At 38.1% G+C, this 17,570-nt stretch overlaps 1 long non-coding RNA gene across 2 annotated transcripts; it reads right to left on the minus strand.

Moving 5' to 3' along the window:
- Positions 1-7,869: 7,869 nt before the first annotated feature.
- Positions 7,870-16,951, minus strand: LOC139865654 (uncharacterized). Of its 2 annotated transcripts, none has more exons than XR_011765044.1 (4): positions 16,824-16,951; positions 8,579-8,773; positions 8,363-8,467; positions 7,870-8,199 (listed from the first exon to the last, which is right to left on the minus strand). It is a non-coding gene; the product is annotated as an uncharacterized lncRNA (long non-coding RNA). The 2 variants fall into 2 exon arrangements; XR_011765045.1 differs by having other exon boundaries at positions 8,579-8,785; positions 16,824-16,938.
- Between the last annotated feature and the right edge of the window lie 619 nt (positions 16,952-17,570).

Consider the following 17,570-nt stretch of genomic DNA (forward strand, 5'->3'; position numbering starts at 1 on the left):
GTCAAATCCGCGTTCCTTAATGGTCACTTAGAAGAAGAAGTCTATATAGAACAACCTTTGGGATACATCGTGAAAGGCCAAGAGAATAAGGTGCTAAAATTGAAAAAGGCCTTATACGGGTTGAAGCAAGCGCCTCGGGCATGGAATAGCAGGATAGACAAGTATTTCCAGCAGAATGACTTTACGAAATGCCCCCATGAGCATGCCCTCTACACCAAAGTTAGCAATGATGGAGATGTTATGATTGTGTGCCTATACGTGGATGACTTGATATTCACCGGTAGTAATCCCAAAATGTTTGAGGAGTTCAAGAAAGCAATGGTTCGGGAGTTCGAGATGACCGACATTGGACTTATGGCTTACTATCTTGGGATCGAGGTAAAACAAAAGAAAGAAGGAATATTCATATCCCAAGAAGGTTATGCGAATGAGGTGCTCAAGAAGTTTAAGATGAATGACTGCAAGTTAATGAATACACCGGTGGATTGCAATCTCAAATTGTCAAAAGATGATGAAGGATACTTGGTGGACCCAACACAATACAAGAGTTTGGTTGGAAGTCTGAGGTACCTAACCTGCACGAGGCCAGATATTCTCTACGGAGTTGGACTAGTAAGTCGATACATGGAAGCACCTACAATAAATCACTTGAAGGCGGCCAAGAGGATACTTCGCTACATCAAAGGTACGATTGACTATGGCCTGTTTTATTCGCCTTCTGAGCACTTCAAGCTAGTTGGATACAGTGATAGTGATTGGGCTGGAGACATAGATGATCGTAAGAGTACGAGTGGTTTCGTGTTCTATATGGGAGATACGGCGTTCACATGGAGCTCGAAGAAGCAACCCATTGTGACTCTGTCAACGAGTGAAGCCGAGTTTGTAGCAGCAACATCGTGCACCTGTCATGCAATATGGCTCAGGAAGTTACTAAATGTGCTTAAGTTTTTTCAAAAGGAACCTACAGAGATATATGTGGATAACAAGTCTGCGATTGCTCTAGCGAAGAATCCAGTCTTCCATGATAGAAGCAAGCACATTGATACGAAATACCATTACATCAGGGAGTGTGTTACAAATAAAGAGGTGCAGATAAAGTACGCGAAGTCACTTGACCAAGTTGCAGATATTTTCACAAAGCCTCTAAAACACGAGACGTTTCAGAGATTACGGAATATGCTCGGAGTAACGAAATCAAGTTTAAGGGGGGCTGTTGGAAAATAAACTTGATTTTGGGCTATTTGTTTTGGATTTGGGCTTGCAAGTATACAAATATTTTGGATCAAGATTATAGCCCATTATGTAGAAACTTCTTGTAATATGTAGTAGTGAAAGTGTGTAGAATGTATGTAGAATAATCTTGTAAAATATCTAAGTCTAGAATTATCATGAGAATACTTAGGAAATATCTAGATATTAGATGATGAAGTATTCTAGACTAGTCCATGGTGTAGTATAAATAGATGGATTCACCTCTCATTTGTAATCAAGCATCAAAGCAATTCAATAAGCAATAAAAGAAGAGTTTTCAAGATCAATCAAACTTCTAAATTATCATTCATCTCTTCCACAAATAATATACACATAACCTCCTATTTCTAACACATTGTGCAAATTATGTTTTTCCAATCCCAGTCAAGAACTCAAAGGGTAACTTTGTGTGAACAGTCCTCTGCTTGACTGACACAATAGCCTTTTTGTTGGTCATGATTACGGAAACTGTATTATTATAGTGTGATTAACCAACAAAAAATGCTATTGATTTATTTTAGCAGTTTGACCTATTTGACATAAAACAACCCAAGTGATCCAGTTATAAGTAAATACGTAAAACTTACAAATCTAGCATAGAGCACATGGCAGATGCAGCAGGAGTCCATATAGTCGCTTGAACTTTGAAAAGATAAGCAGTCTCAATACACATACATAGTTCTTAGCCAAGCACGAGTTTCTGTTCAGAAGCATTAGTTCAGATCAACATTATAAAACTGGTCCTATGTGACACGAAATGATGAATAATTGGGCCACTAAATTTGAACAAACTTCAGGCCCCAACTTGACAAAATAGAACAAATATGTGCAACCACCACACAGATTTGATCATAATTTTATACGCTTCTAAATTAGAAAAAAATGGATCATTCATAAAAAGTCACCATAAGAGAATATTTATTAAAAAATTATTATAATAGAACAAATATGTGCAACTACCACGCAGAATATTTTAGTGTATCTATGACAGGACTAAATATCAAAGTGTCTGACATGTTGCGACAGAAGCTGAGATTTTAGTACTGAACTTACGGAAACTAAATATACCATAAGATCAAGTTGTAATTTCTTGAGAAATTATTATTATTATATGATATACCACTACCATCAAATTATATGCTAGAATAGTTAACAACTAAAAATAAGTTACGCAAATGGAATTTATGCAATAGTTAATTGCCTTCTATACCAACTCTCTAACCTTTATGAAATAACTAGTTGTGGAGCCTTCGCTTCGCGGCGGGAGCTTCGTTTTGAATGCGAGTTAAAAAAAAATTCTTGATCTATTTTGTAAAAAAGAATTTTTTTTCGACATCTAACATTGAAGGGTTGTTCCTTTTGTGAAAGTTGCTTCTTTTAGCGTTCGGGTTTTATTTAAAAAAAAAGTTAGTAAAGTGGGAGTTCGATTTGTATTTTAATAAAAGTTAGGGGGTTAAGTTTGTGAAATTTGAAAAAAATATACGTATAAAATGGGAGTTCGATTCTATTTTAATAAAAGTTAGGGGGTTAAGTTTGTGAAAATTGAATATTAGTAAAAAAAAAAAAAGTTAGTAAAGTGGGGGTTCGATTTGTATTTTAATAAAAGTTAGGGGGTGAAGTTTGTGAATTTTGGGAAAAAAATATACGTATAAAGTGGGGGTGCGATTTGTATTTTAATAAGAGTATAAAGTGGGGGTGCGATTTGTATTTTAATAAAAGTTAGGGGGTGAAGTTTGTGAATTTTGGGGAAAAAAATATACGTGTAAAGTGGGGGTGCGATTTGTATTTTAATAAGAGTATAAAGTGGGGGTGCCATTTGTATTTTAATAAAAGATGAATAAGAGTATAAAGTGGGGGTGTGATTTGTATGTTAATAAAAGTTGGGGGGTGAAGTTTGCGTAAAGTGGCCAAATGAATAGTACTATTCATTTATTCATTTGGCCTTTGCCTTTTACTATTCATTTGACCTTTGCCTTTTAGATATAGATATATAACTAGTGGAGTAGCCCTCGCTCCGCGTCGGGACTCCGTTTCGGATATAATTTGTTGTTTTTGGTTCGTAAAATTATTTCGTGTTTAATGGTTATGTCGGTTAAACCTATCCCAAATTGTACGGAAATTTAAAGGCGGTTAAAAATTTAGGTGGATTTGTTGGGGAGTTTTATGAAAAATAAAGGAGGTTACGATTTGGCCCTTGAACTTTAACTTTAGACCCCTATGGAGTTTACATTTTTTACCCTAGGAATTTACATTTGGCGCCCTAAAGCTTATAATGGTTCTCAATGTTTAGTGTGATGTCATTGTGGGTACAACCTTTTTGCACGACGTATAAACGATTAAAGCATGGGGAAGAACTATTCATAAAGGCTTTGTCTTTTAGAGATGTAGAGAATAATATATATATATATATATATATATATATATATATATATATATATATATATATATATATATATATATATATATATATATATATATATATAATGAATTACGTAGTTAATTTATAATAAGAAAAAAAGTTAAATAATAATAAAGTGAAAAATTATATAGTTGATTTAATATAATAATAATAATAATAATAATAATAATAATAATAATAATAATAATGAATAGTTGTTAGTTAGTAAAAATTATGGAATCGATTTATAATGAATGAGAACTGTAATGGTTAAAGTATAAAATGTGAAAACTATGTGGTAAGTTTGTAAAAGCTATAAAGTTAAGTGTTATAAAGAGCGGGGTTGAATTGTGAAAATATAAAAAGTTTGAGGGGTGTTTGTGAAACTAATGTAGTTACTATTCATTTGATGTAAATCATTTAGATATAAATAATGAATAGTTGTTAGTTAGTAAAAATTATGGGATCGATTTATAATGAATGAGAACTGTAATGGTTAAAGTATAAAATGTGAAAACTATGTGGTAAGTTTGTAAAAGCTATAAAGTTAAGTGTTATAAAGAGCGGGGTTGAATTGTGAAAATGTAAAAAGTTTGAGGGGTGTTTGTGAAGCTAATGTAGCTACTATTCATTTGATGTATATCATTTAGATATATAGAGTAATATTGACAAAATTAAAATGACCTTCATTTACTTGAAACTAACCTTCGAAGAGTACGCGGTGCCTATTCCGCAATATTGCACCCACATCTTCTCATTCTTTCAAACTTTACACGCCTGCTGTCATCGTAGTCATCGTATCAGAGGTGCCATGCATCTGGTCCAATAGCTCAATCCTAATACAATAGAAAACAGGGCTTCCATCCACAGTGTCCCGAATTGGTACGATTATGAATGGTTCCAAAAGCAGTAAAATCAAAACACAGGGATGACGAAATTTGCAAAAACAACTATGCTAAATTAGGTGAAGAAAAAACATAAGAATAACGTTTAAGCAAGACAACCAGTGCGTATATTGGTATACGATCTTTCTTACCCATATTGACAACAGTAAAGAACTTTTGACAAAAATTATACACCACTTCCAAATTTGACTAAGCAAAATTGGCGCTCTCTCTGTTCTGATTTGATCAACGGAAAGCCCTTTCACTGGCCAGCATCGTTGAGATGACGTAACTTCCAATTATGAAGGCATGCAGATCTGTAAAAGTGAGTGATACAATATTAGTTTTGAATCCAAGGGTTTATGTTTTGACATTTACTTCCTTCCAGGGCGACTCAGGTTAGGCTATACCTCGAATGGGTCAAACCAAAAAATTAACTTTAAAATAAGACGTAGTAGCATTTGAGATAAGTTTCTCGAAAGTAAATATACAATCAGGAAAATGATTTTTGCACATTACACCACAATTTTAAAATGATTTTTGCACATTACACAACCATCATGACTTAAGTTAGACTTATCACTGTTGCATTTCATGTCATGTGTAATTGGGAAAAGGCCAAAAATGTGTACTTCGTTATAGAATACTTGTTCAATGGAGATGCTCACAATTATTAGCATAGAATTCAATATTAGATGTGTCATCCACACCGCTCTCAAAAGCAACACATAAGGTTTGCACAAATCCATACCTCTTAGTAAAGGTAATGTTACATAAAATATAAGATGAATGCGAATATAACTTTAGTTAGGTGATCCAGCGAAAAATGAATGCGAAATTCGAAATGAAAAAGTATACTAAGGTAAAAATTCGCAAAGTGAGCAATGAATGGACATTTCTTGCAACGACCAACTCACATAAGGTTATCACAAGAATTTGAACAGAAATTTGAAGAACTTTTACATATCTGACGACTCAAATTAACTCAATTCATGTCTAGGAGTCCATAATTGGCTCAAAGAGCTTTTTGTACCTAAATACTGACCTGGTTAAGTGTATTGAAGGCCTTTAGCGGCTTTAATAACTTGGCTGAATGGATTTCCAACCCCTATGTTCACTCATTACATAACCCAAATTACCCATTAGATTAGACTTTGTTGAATGATCATATGTTAAATTGATTTCCATCTCTCGAAGAATGTTGCGACACACCTACAGATATAATACTTAAAATGAATTAACTTCGACACACCTACATAAGTTGTACCCTTCCCGAATCCAAACTCTATTGATTGGACAATTTAGATTGTACTTGTCGGTTACTAATGAGTGGGTTGTTTTAGATATTATATTATCTTCCTTATGTCAAACGGGTCAGCACAAACCTACAGATAACCCTGTTTTGGCTCAATACAGAATACTTGTAAGAATTATAACATAAGAGAACTAAGAATTATAATCATAATTATAATTATAATTATAATTATAATTAGTCGTACATGATTAAACAAAACCCTGGCATAACATAAAATAAACTGAAATCCCAAATTATGATACGAAACCTAGGGAATAATGAACTCAGCACAAACCTACAGATAACCCTGTTTTGGCTCAATACAGAATACTTGTAAGAATTATAACATAAGAGAACTAAGAATTATAATTATAATTAGTTGTACATGATTAAACAAAACCCTGACATAACATAAAATAAACTAAAATCCCAAATTATGATACGAAACCTAGGGAATAATGAACTCACTATCCCTAATCAATCCAAGTATCAGATTAAAGAGAAAAATATGAAGAGAAAACGGTCAAATTAATTAGCTTTAGCAATGAAAACATGGGATTTACAGTGGTTTTTCAGGAGAAGGGTAAGATGCTTGGAGATCATCATTACTAACATTCATTTTAAGATACGTCAAGAATTATCCTTTTTACAATAATATGGAGATCATCATTACTAACATTCATAAAAAATATGTAGCTAACAAAATATGTATAAATAGTTCAATAAAAAGCAGGGAACTTTCACTGAGGCAAATGATCGAACACCTTATGTGCATCTTTAACAACACAATCCACACATCGAACACCTTACACATTTGAAGATCTAACAACATAATAATGACGTGAATTAGTCTAACAACAAAAATGTCTGATTATTTTAATCAAACATATAATTATACAAAACATAAAATTACTAACATCGATTAATTTCATCTTTTTCATCGATTACTTAAATCGATTAAGTAACAAACCTGGTTAAAGAAAAGATTTGATGAAATGTGGCAATCTAAGATATAGGACGAAATATTGATACGGCGTTCCTTTAATATCATCTTTTTTGGCACAAAATCACGAATTCGATTCATCAATTTAGGCTTCTGTTTGTTTTTTTTTTTAACCCATTGAATCAATTGAGATATATGGTTTGTATTTGATGGGTTGTATACAAGACAACCGATGAGATTTAGGGTTTGTATCTGGAGGGTTTAAGAGACGAAGAAGGAGAAGATAGATATACGATCGTTTTTTTTGTTTTGTTTTGTTTTTTTAAAGTTTTGACAGCGTGGCATTTAGGTGGTAATTGTAATTAGGAGAGTGATTAACATGTCATCAAGTGAGATTAGGATATGCTAATGGCCTGACATGTAGGATTTATTTTCATGATTTATAAGATGTAATAGATAATAGATAGATGCTAGCGAATAATTGAGACAATTGAACGTCTTGGACCCGACTTTTGACAGTTCCCCGACTTATTAAATTTTTTCTTCGAATCGGGACGAGCTAGTCATCAAATCACCACATCTGTCGCCGCAACTAACCAGAAAAGAAGTCGATTTAGGCCTCAAGTAAAGATATTTCGAACCCCCCTGATGATAGCAGTTGTCGAATTTCCAACGACCACACTAAGGTAACTATTTGATCGGTCGGGTTAAGCAACCGTCAATGGTGCTACCTAAGTCGGCCTCTATCGGCCAAACATCGAGGCCTGCCTAACTGATTACAGAGATCTCTTTTCAATGGGTGGTTGTATATCCACCATCTTTTTAACTACATCCGCCATAAATGCATTGATATGTTGTACCGTACAATCTGTTAATGTACAGTTGTTGTGAATATAGTAAAAAAGATTATGAATATATCGATACCTTTTTCAATCGAACATCTCAATCTAGGTCCAACGGGTTCAGAATACATCATTGAACAAGATGATAAGGAGTAATTTTCAAAATATCCTTTTTGAGTTGCAACGAATATCATGAAATATCAATTTTCTACACAAACTAATGAATGAACAACGAACAAGAATGAATACTTGTGCTACCAATCAAGTATATGATTGCAATAATAACCGAACAAATTGATCAGTGATCAATCTAACTATCCTAAATTTCAAAGTCTGAGTTAAACATCCTTTTGTTGACATTTCCATGATCTTCTCATCATTATATCATGTACAACTTCAAGTTTGTGCAACATTTAGGCATGAGCAAGGTCTTAAAGACAAGCTTGGGTTTAATTATAATATCTGGTTAAGAAGATATGAATGATCATCTAGTACATCTCATTGGTTAAGAACACATGAATAAATCATCCTTTTGTGGGAAAGCCAATATGGATTTCACTTGAAGCAGAAGAGCAAAAAGGAACTACCTGTGAAAATATTTGAATGAGCAACTTGACATAGATATTGTAAAAGGTGACACGAGGAACTAGTTGAATACAGGGTCAAATCAACTACTACACACACACACACACACACACTTGTCACCTCTATATATGACTTTAAACACATAACATCAGATTTGTAAGTTACCTGATCATCACCCACATGATCAATAATAGAATTGCGCGTCCTTTTTCTGCTTGACGGTCTTTTATCCTTCTCCGTCATATCTTCAACAAAATTTTGATCCGTCACCTGAAGACAAATAAATTGCATTAGAAAGGTATAATTAATAATAAGACCTTTAGATGTGATGTACAAATAGAAAATGGCAGTGAATATTGCTAAGCGATTTAGATTTTAAACCTGGCCAGAAGAAATGCAAGCGTTGAGATAGTTTCTCTGAGACTAAATTGCATCTGAGGAACACGTTTTTTGTGTTTGACAACTTTGCAAATCCAAAGAGTGATATAACTGATCAACAAATGATGCTTCGATCGATTTTAGAAATAAGCTATGTTTCTCATTGGTCCATTCTAATGGCTCATTTTTCTGAGATACCTGATACAAGTTCTAGTGAGCACCACATATGAGAAAACAACGATACATAAAAACACGAGAACAGGATTTCAGCAAAAAGATCAAACATGTACAAACGCTAGTCAATCAAGCTAAATGCGATTAAAAACACATGTGGAAGTGGTGAAGAATGTATCAGACATGAAAGTGTCACATAGCACTTGATCAAAGCTTACAGATTTAGATACAAATAGAAACCACAATCCTGATACTGTATTAGATATAAAACCACTATTCGTGATTCATTTAGGCTATCACTAATTAATATTTAACATTAATATTAAATTTACAAAAGATCATAATCATAATTTGTGCTACCACTATGCTTCTGGTTGGACTAATGACCTAGTAATTACATGATTTTAAACTATTTCAATTACAAAAACTTTTCAACATAAATGTATGAACTGGTAACTAATTGATCAAGCATATTTCCGCCTAGGGCTAGAAACATACTTGAGAGCATTAGAGGGGGGGTTTTTTGGATCAACCGTTCTAACCTCCGGTCCGGTTACCGTGATAACCCTAGCCGAGATGATGATCTCGGGAGGGTGGTTATGGCTGACCGCCGGCCGATGGAGGGCGCCGATCGGCGGCGAAGGGGAAAACCCTACGAGGAGTCGTAGGTAAAACCTTAGTGAGAATTGTGTACCCTAAATGATTAGATTACCCCTCTATTTATAAGAGAGAATTAGGGTTTAGGAGGAAGACTTGACCGCGGCCCATGGACCAAGCCCAATTACTCGGCCCGATGGGCTCCGCACATCATCAAGTCCCCCAAGTTCGGTGTGACATATTAATGTCATATCGAAGTTACAAATATGCCACCGCAAATAACTCATCACATAACCCGCACCGACTACGAAGTCAAATGCATAACGAATCCACATAGTAATGTGATGATGCGATGTAATAATTCCGCATGTCATGCAGTCATGAGGCGAGCGGGGATCCGTAGGGTGGAACCCTGCACAGTACGGCCTACACATCATAACTATGCACGACACAACCCCGCGCATTGCAATCATGCGTGATACGACCAAATGTGACGCATGTATGTTAACCACACTACTCGCGATGCATCCTTGCGCTTAACGCAATGTAGCGATGTGAGCATGCTAACTTCCACTACCATCCGCAATGCACAAAGCAGCGATGTAGCAAAAACAAAACTGAAGGGATACTGATAGTATACCATCACTCCCCCCAGTTCGGTATGAAATGTGAAAGCATGTCATGGCGAACTATAAATAAGACCACGTTAAAGTGACATCATGTAACAAGTAGCTGATCAGAACTCGTAGTTGTATACAAGGCATTTCAAACTCGCGGAGTCCGATCTCAGAGTCATATTGAGTCATCCCTACCACATATTTGTGAGGGGTAGCAAGTAACCATGCACTTACGCAGCGTAATCATGGACATTTGTGCATTTGACTTTAATTGCCTATGATCGCGAATGAAGACAATTCACACAATGTGCGCATAAGTTAACCAAAACTTATGCACAAGTTCGGGCGGTGCGTAAAATAAACCAATATTTCAACAAAAAGCCCTTATGCGAGTCCGCACGAAAAAAGTTTATACTCATAAGTTACAGCATCATTTGCTCTGTCACGTACTAGGGGTGCACTTAGTTGTGTGGTAAGGCAATGCTAACTAAAAACAAACCAATGTTTTTATACTTAAGAGTTTCCCCAAGTAAACCAATACTTAGGATAATTTAATATGCACAAGCAAACCAATGCTCGTATTTTAAGTCGACTTGGCAGCCTTCTAGTCTGCGTGGCGCTTGGCTAGGGGAAACTCAATTCTCTTCACCTGCCGTTATATTCTAGCCTTGTAACCAAACAGGCTTCTGCCACGCGGGGGCTAGAGGACACCCCTTAAGTAGGCAGGAACCGCACAATAAACTGATAAAATATGTGCGAGAGATTTATTGGCATATGAAAGTTTTTATTTCCGCAACGCGTTTAATCTTGCCATGAACAATAGAATTTTGAGGACAACAGAATTCCACTCTTCGGTTCGTAAACCGTAGACAATCCTAGCGGGATTGCGAGTAATGTGGAGTTTAAGGATCTTAGAATTTAACTCTCCGGTCCGGATACCGTGAATAACCCAGATCGATATGATGATATCGATGGGGTGGTTAAATGTTAAGTCCACCATCGATAACGTTCGTTGATCGATGGCCTCGTGAAGGTCGTAGGTTACCGTCGTGAGAGACTGACCTGTTAACCTTAACCACAAATGAATGAATGGTTTATGTAGCTACTCTATCGATTCGATAAAGTATAATCTACGTAATGTTGTGTCCTCCCTTCGAATGATCGTAATCATGTGACGAACCGGGAAAAATCCGTATATTTAATCATACGGTTAAAACCCAAAAACCAACCCTAAAAACGGTTGTAGGCAAGTAGGTAGGAAGCTGCACGAAGAAGAGGTGTATTATGCCTAAGCTAATAATTTTGGGTGATCAAGTCCAACTAGCTAAATATTACATCTCTTTAAAATCGTCGCATGCCAAATGAGGTGCGGCCATGGGTTTATGCGGAGCCACCATTGTCTTACGCAATGTGCGAAATGCACAAATGAAGTGCCGCCGTAGGCTTATACGGATTCGACATGGCGAAAAGCAAAGTGTGCAACACATATGCAAAGTGTTGCGTGTTGTACGTCGCATGAAAATCCTGCGGCCATGGGCTTACGGGGAGCTCCTATGGCGCAATGCAAAATGCATAAAAGTGTTTTCGGCTTAGGGTCGTCGCCAAAGGAAACAAATCATCCCTATCAGTTAAAGCCATATATCCTGGTAGCCTCCATTTCAATACTACTAAGTATTTAGTGGTGTTGAAATCCAACATTAAGTTGACACCACCTTTAAAGTGCGCGCAACACATGCAAAGTGCTGCGAACCGCACAAAAATTCTTGCAACCATGGCCTTACGCGAAGCCGCCATGGTGCAAAGGAAAAGTACGCGCAACACAAGCAAAGTGTTGCGAACCGCACAAAAATTGTTGCAACCATGGCCTTACGCGAAGCCGCCATGGTGCAAAGGAAAAGTGCGCGCAACACATGCAAAGTGTTGCGGACCTCACAAATAATCTTGCAACCATGGCCTTATGCGAAGCCGCCATGGTGCAAAGGAAAAGTGCGCGCAACACACGCAAAGTGTTGCGAACCGCACAAATAATCTTGCAACCATGGCCTTACGCGGAGCCGCCATGGTGCAAAGGAAAAGTGCGCGCAACACATGCAAAGTGTTGCGAACCGCACAAAAAATCTTGCAACCATGGCCTTACGCGGAGCCGCCATGGTGCAAAGGAAAAGTGCGCGCAAGACATGCAAAGTGTTGCGGACCGCACAAAAATTGTTGCAACCATGGCCTTACGCGAAGCCGCCATGGTGCAAAGGAAAAGTGTGCGCAACACATGCAAAGTGTTGCGGACCGCACAAATAATCTTGCAACCATGGCCTTACGCGAAGCCGCCATGGTGCAAAGGAAAAGTGCGCGCAACACACGCAAAGTGTTGCAAAACCGCACAAATAATCTTGCAACCATGGCCTTACGCGAAGCCGCCATGGTGCAAAGGAAAAGTGCGCGCAACACACGCAAAGTGTTGCGAACCGCACAAATAATCTTGCAACCATGGCCTTACGCGGAGCCGCCATGGTGCAAAGGAAAAGTGCGCGCAACACATGCAAAGTGTTGCGAACCGCACAAAAAATCTTACAACCATGGCCTTACGCGGAGCCGCCATGGTGCAAAGGAAAAGTGCGCGTAACACATGCAAAGTGTTGCGGACCGCACAAAAATTGTTGCAACCATGGCCTTACGCGAAGCTGCCATGGTGCAAATGAAAAGTGCGTGCAACACATGCAAAGTGTTGCGGACCGCACAAATAATCTTGCAACCATGGCCTTACGCGAAGCCGCCATGGTGCAAAGGAAAAGTGCGCGCAACACACGCAAAGTGTTGAGAACCGCACAAAAATTGTTGCAACCATGGCCTTACGCGAAGCCGCCATGGTGCAAAGGAAAAGTGCGCGCAACACATGCAAAGTGTTGCGGACCGCACACATAATCTTGCAACCATGGCCTTACTCGAAGCCGCCATGGTGCAAAGGAAAAGTGCGCGCAACACACGCAAAGTGTTGCGAACCGCACAAAAATTGTTGCAACCATGGCCTTACGCGAAGCCGCCATGGTGCAAAGGAAAAGTGCGCGCAACACATGTAAAGTGTTGCAGACCGCACAAATAATCTTGCAACCATGGCCTTACGCGAAGCCGCCATGGTGCAAAGGAAAAGTGCGCGCAACACACGCAAAGTGTTGCGAACCGCACAAATAATCTTGCAACCATGGCCTTACGCGGAGCCGCCATGGTGCAAAGGAAAAGTGCGCGCAACACACGCAAAGTGTTGCGAACCGCACAAATAATCTTGCAACCATGGCCTTACGCGGAGCCGCCATGGTGCAAAGGAAAAGTGCGCGCAACACATGCAAAGTGTTGCGAACCGCACAAAATATCTTGCAACCATGGCCTTACGCGGAGCCGCCATGGTGCAAAGGAAAAGTGCGCGCAACACATGCAAAGTGTTGCGAACCGCACAAAAAATCTTGCAACCATGGCCTTACGCGGAGCCGCCATGGTGCAAAGGAAAAGTGCGCGCAACACATGCAAAGTGTTGCGAACCGTACAAAAAATCTTGCAACCATGGCCTTACGCGGAGCCGCCATGGTGCAAAGGAAAAGTGCGCGCAACACACGCAAAGTGTTGCGAACCGCACAAAAATTGTTGCAACCATGGCCTTACGCGAAGCCGCCATGGTGCAAAGGAAAAGTGCGCGCAACACATGCAAAGTGTTGCGGACCGCACAAATAATCTTGCAACCATGGCCTTACGCGAAGCCGCCATGGTGCAAAGGAAAAGTGCGCGCAACATATGCAAAGTGTTGCGGACCGCACAAAAATTGTTGCAACCATGGCCTTACGCGAAGCCGCCATGGTGCAAAGGAAAAGTGCGTGCAACACATGCAAAGTGTTGCGAACCGCACAAAAAATCTTGTAACCATGGCCTTACGCAGAGCCGCCATGGTGCAAAGGAAAAATGCGCGCAACACATATGCCTTGTGTTGCGTACCGCACATAAACTGCAGCCATGGGCTTACGCAGAGCCGCCATGGATTTAGACAAAGTGCGCGCAATACATAGGCGATATGTTGCTCATCACACGTAAAATGCAGCCATGGGCTTACGCAGAGCCGCCATGGACTAAGGCAAAGTGCGCGAAGCATGAATAAACTGAAATGCACAAATGAATCACGAGAAGTGGGGATGGTACTACTCGGAATTAACGCCCACAATGGCGTCCGAAGCGCAAAGGAACTACGGAAAGATATCGTGTATTGCTGAAGTGTGCTACGGAATATTTTACATCACATATCTATGCCTTCACCGTAAAACAGGGTAATGAAGTGCGTCAGCTCTTCTGACAAACTAGTATACAGTCAATGACGACACCACAGAGCATGAACCGGGAGCGACCCGGGGCTGTCCAGAGGCATAATGACGCTCCTCAAAAGGGAGATATTCCGAGAACGCATATTGTACAAACGGGCCCACCAAATATAGGTTATATGGCCGCACATGAAAATTTAACACGTCTTTCCAATTGATAACGTAGTACCATGCTAGGCCCCATTTCAATACTTCGAAAGTATTTTGTGGTGTTGAAATCCAACATTAAGTTGACACCACCTTTAAAGTGCGCGCAACACATGCAAAGTGTTGCGAATCGCACAAAAATTCTTGCAACCATGGCCTTACGCGGAGCCGCCATGGTGCAAAGGAAAAGTGCGCGCAACACATACAAAGTGTTGCGAACCGCACAAAAAATCTTGCAACCATGGCCTTACGCAAAGCCGCCATGGTGCAATGTGCATATCACAAATTATCTGCGGATAAGGTAACTGGAGATGCTTCACGATTAACGCCACACAGTGGCACCGTGAAAAGACAGTGTAATTGTATCAAAAAAGCGGGTTGGCATCGCAGTTCTACCCAATACATTGGCCATGCGTGAATTAATCCTCGTGATTAAAGATTTGCGAAATATCGTCGCATAAAAAGCTTCACGAGATAAAAATAAATGGTGATAAATTTGACCCTGTAATAGAAATTATGTACATACTCCACAATCTGTTAATAATAAGTCAAATAAATGCCCGATACTCATGGCGATTCTTTTAGTGGATAATGCCCGACTAATATTTGAAACAAATATTTCTTTTAGAGATTACGTGTACACATTATTTTGGTCAATATCAACCATCTATTTTAGTATTAGATCTGTAGTAGATATTCATTTTTTAAATAGATTCTTAAAGCCGAAGTAAAAACGATATGGGATGACATAGTTGTATTATTCCCAACTTAATCACATCGTTTCCAAAATAATCCGAATCAAGTTCCGTTTCCTTTGGAGTGAATATCTCATCTAAATCAGAAACTTTGTTCATTTGTTAAAAAACATATTCGTCTGTACGTAAACATGTATATACGAGTAATTGTTATCAACTAATACGAATATGAAAACTTACGAAACGAGTTAGATTTAACTCGTCCACGAGCAATTCGTAAAGTGTGCGAAGGCTAATGATCCCGTGCCGGTCCGTTTGTTTGTTGTACCAAGGCTTGTACGCTTGTACTTTTCCCAATCCTTGTTAGTAATCAACAAAAGAAAAGACAAAAACAAATATCCGACGTATATACAGTCGAGGAAAGCACCGACTCAGATTTATTAATTGCAATATAAGAAAGAATATAATATCGAGATATTATAACATATATTTGGTCCTGTTTTCAAAGATCACAATTTGATTACTTATAAACATAAACATGATTCTTTAAATCACATAAAATAATAAACAATCCCTTATCACGATTTTTGGTGTCGTTTGAATTATATGACACAGTAATTGATGTATGCTTATGCATGCCAACCATCATGAATGATACTAAGAAGTTAACCAATATATAATCAACAAAAGTATCGAATTATCAGGAGACTTCCTTTATCGATGAATTTATTAAACGAATATATATTTAATGTTATACCAGCACATGTTGGGTATGATTATATATATTTTTGATCTAACCATGAACATAAACTTTTGTCGTTGAATTCTGTGCAAATGCATATACATCAGTTTGTATTATTCAATTTAATGAATTTAAAGGAGAACTTACAGATGCTGATCAGATATGATCGGTTGATTCTTTTGATGATAGGAACACAGAGACTGTTTGTAGCATCTCTCAACGAAAGCACCACTTGATCAAGCATATATCCGCCTAGGGCTAGAAACATACTTGAGAGCATTAGAGGGGGGGTTTTTTGGATCAACCGTTCTAACCTCCGGTCCGGTTACCGTGATAACCCTAGCCGAAATGATGATCTCGGGAGGGTGGTTATGGCTGACCGCCGGCCGATGGAGGGCGCCGATCGGCGGCGAAGGGGAAAACCCTACGAGGAGTCGTAGGTAAAACCTTAGTGAGAATTGTGTACCCTAAATGATTAGATTACCCCTCTATTTATAAGAGAGAATTAGGGTTTAGGAGGAAGACTTGACCGCGGCCCATGGACCAAGCCCAATTACTCGGCCCGATGGGCTCCGCAAATCATCACTAATCCTCTATTTCTAAAATATATCAAAACAAGCAAGTACCTAAACAAACACTAATCCATATAATTAATTCAATTAATTTGTTCACAAGTGATTATACTCCAAGTGTAATACAAATACGCCATTAGAGATCTTAATATGCAACACGCAACACTCCTACACAATAATCAACACAAATATAATAATTGTGAAAGTATACACAATCAAATAGAACAAAATTAAACAATAAAGGCGTAAAAAACAAATTTAAAACCAAATAGATCGTAGAAATTATCCACCACAATCTAACATCATACAGCATATATACGAATAATTAAATACATAGTAAGTTTAATACCATAAATGAGCTCTCTTCCTGCACTACAGACTCGCTGCCGGTCATCTCCAACGTCACAGAATACGTTTCCGTTACAGTCACCGTTACGGTCACCGGAGAATAAACTATATCTTTCATATATCACAAATATGCACAAATAAAATAAAAGATATAACTAAATAAAATTTGAAGAAAAGAATTTGTTAGTTTTGGATATTTTTTGGATGAGAAAGTGAAACGAATAAAGTACGTACGTTCAAGAGGACTTGCGAGGGGGAAAGAATATAAATTGCCAGCTGTCATATGCTTTTACACGTGTTATGGTATGATCAGGGTTCCACCTCATACTTTGTCCATGTCGGCGTTCAGATATTTTTCGATGGTTGACTTTTATTTAAATGAACCAGATATTTTGCGATGGCTCTCCAAATATCGGCAGGCTACTTTTATATTTAAAGATTTTTTTAGAGAAAATTACATGATTAATCCTAATGTTTGGTGCAAATAATACGAATTGACCTTTCGTTTTTTTTTTTTTTTTACTTGGAAGACCCTAATATTTGGGTTTATTCTTAACTCCAACAGACGTTGGTCAAACTTCATTAAGTGATATGGTGTTGAATGTGGTGTTGAAAGATGCAAGTAATATGGGTTTATATAAAGGTATCTCAGTGGGTATCAAAAAAATAAATTTAACCCACTTACAGTACGCGGACGATGCCTTATTTTTCGGTGAATGGTCAATATCGAATATTTCCAACTTAATCA

The sequence above is a fragment of the Rutidosis leptorrhynchoides genome, chromosome 9 (assembly GCF_046630445.1).
Source record: "Rutidosis leptorrhynchoides isolate AG116_Rl617_1_P2 chromosome 9, CSIRO_AGI_Rlap_v1, whole genome shotgun sequence".
Taxonomy (NCBI): Eukaryota; Viridiplantae; Streptophyta; class Magnoliopsida; order Asterales; family Asteraceae; genus Rutidosis; species Rutidosis leptorrhynchoides.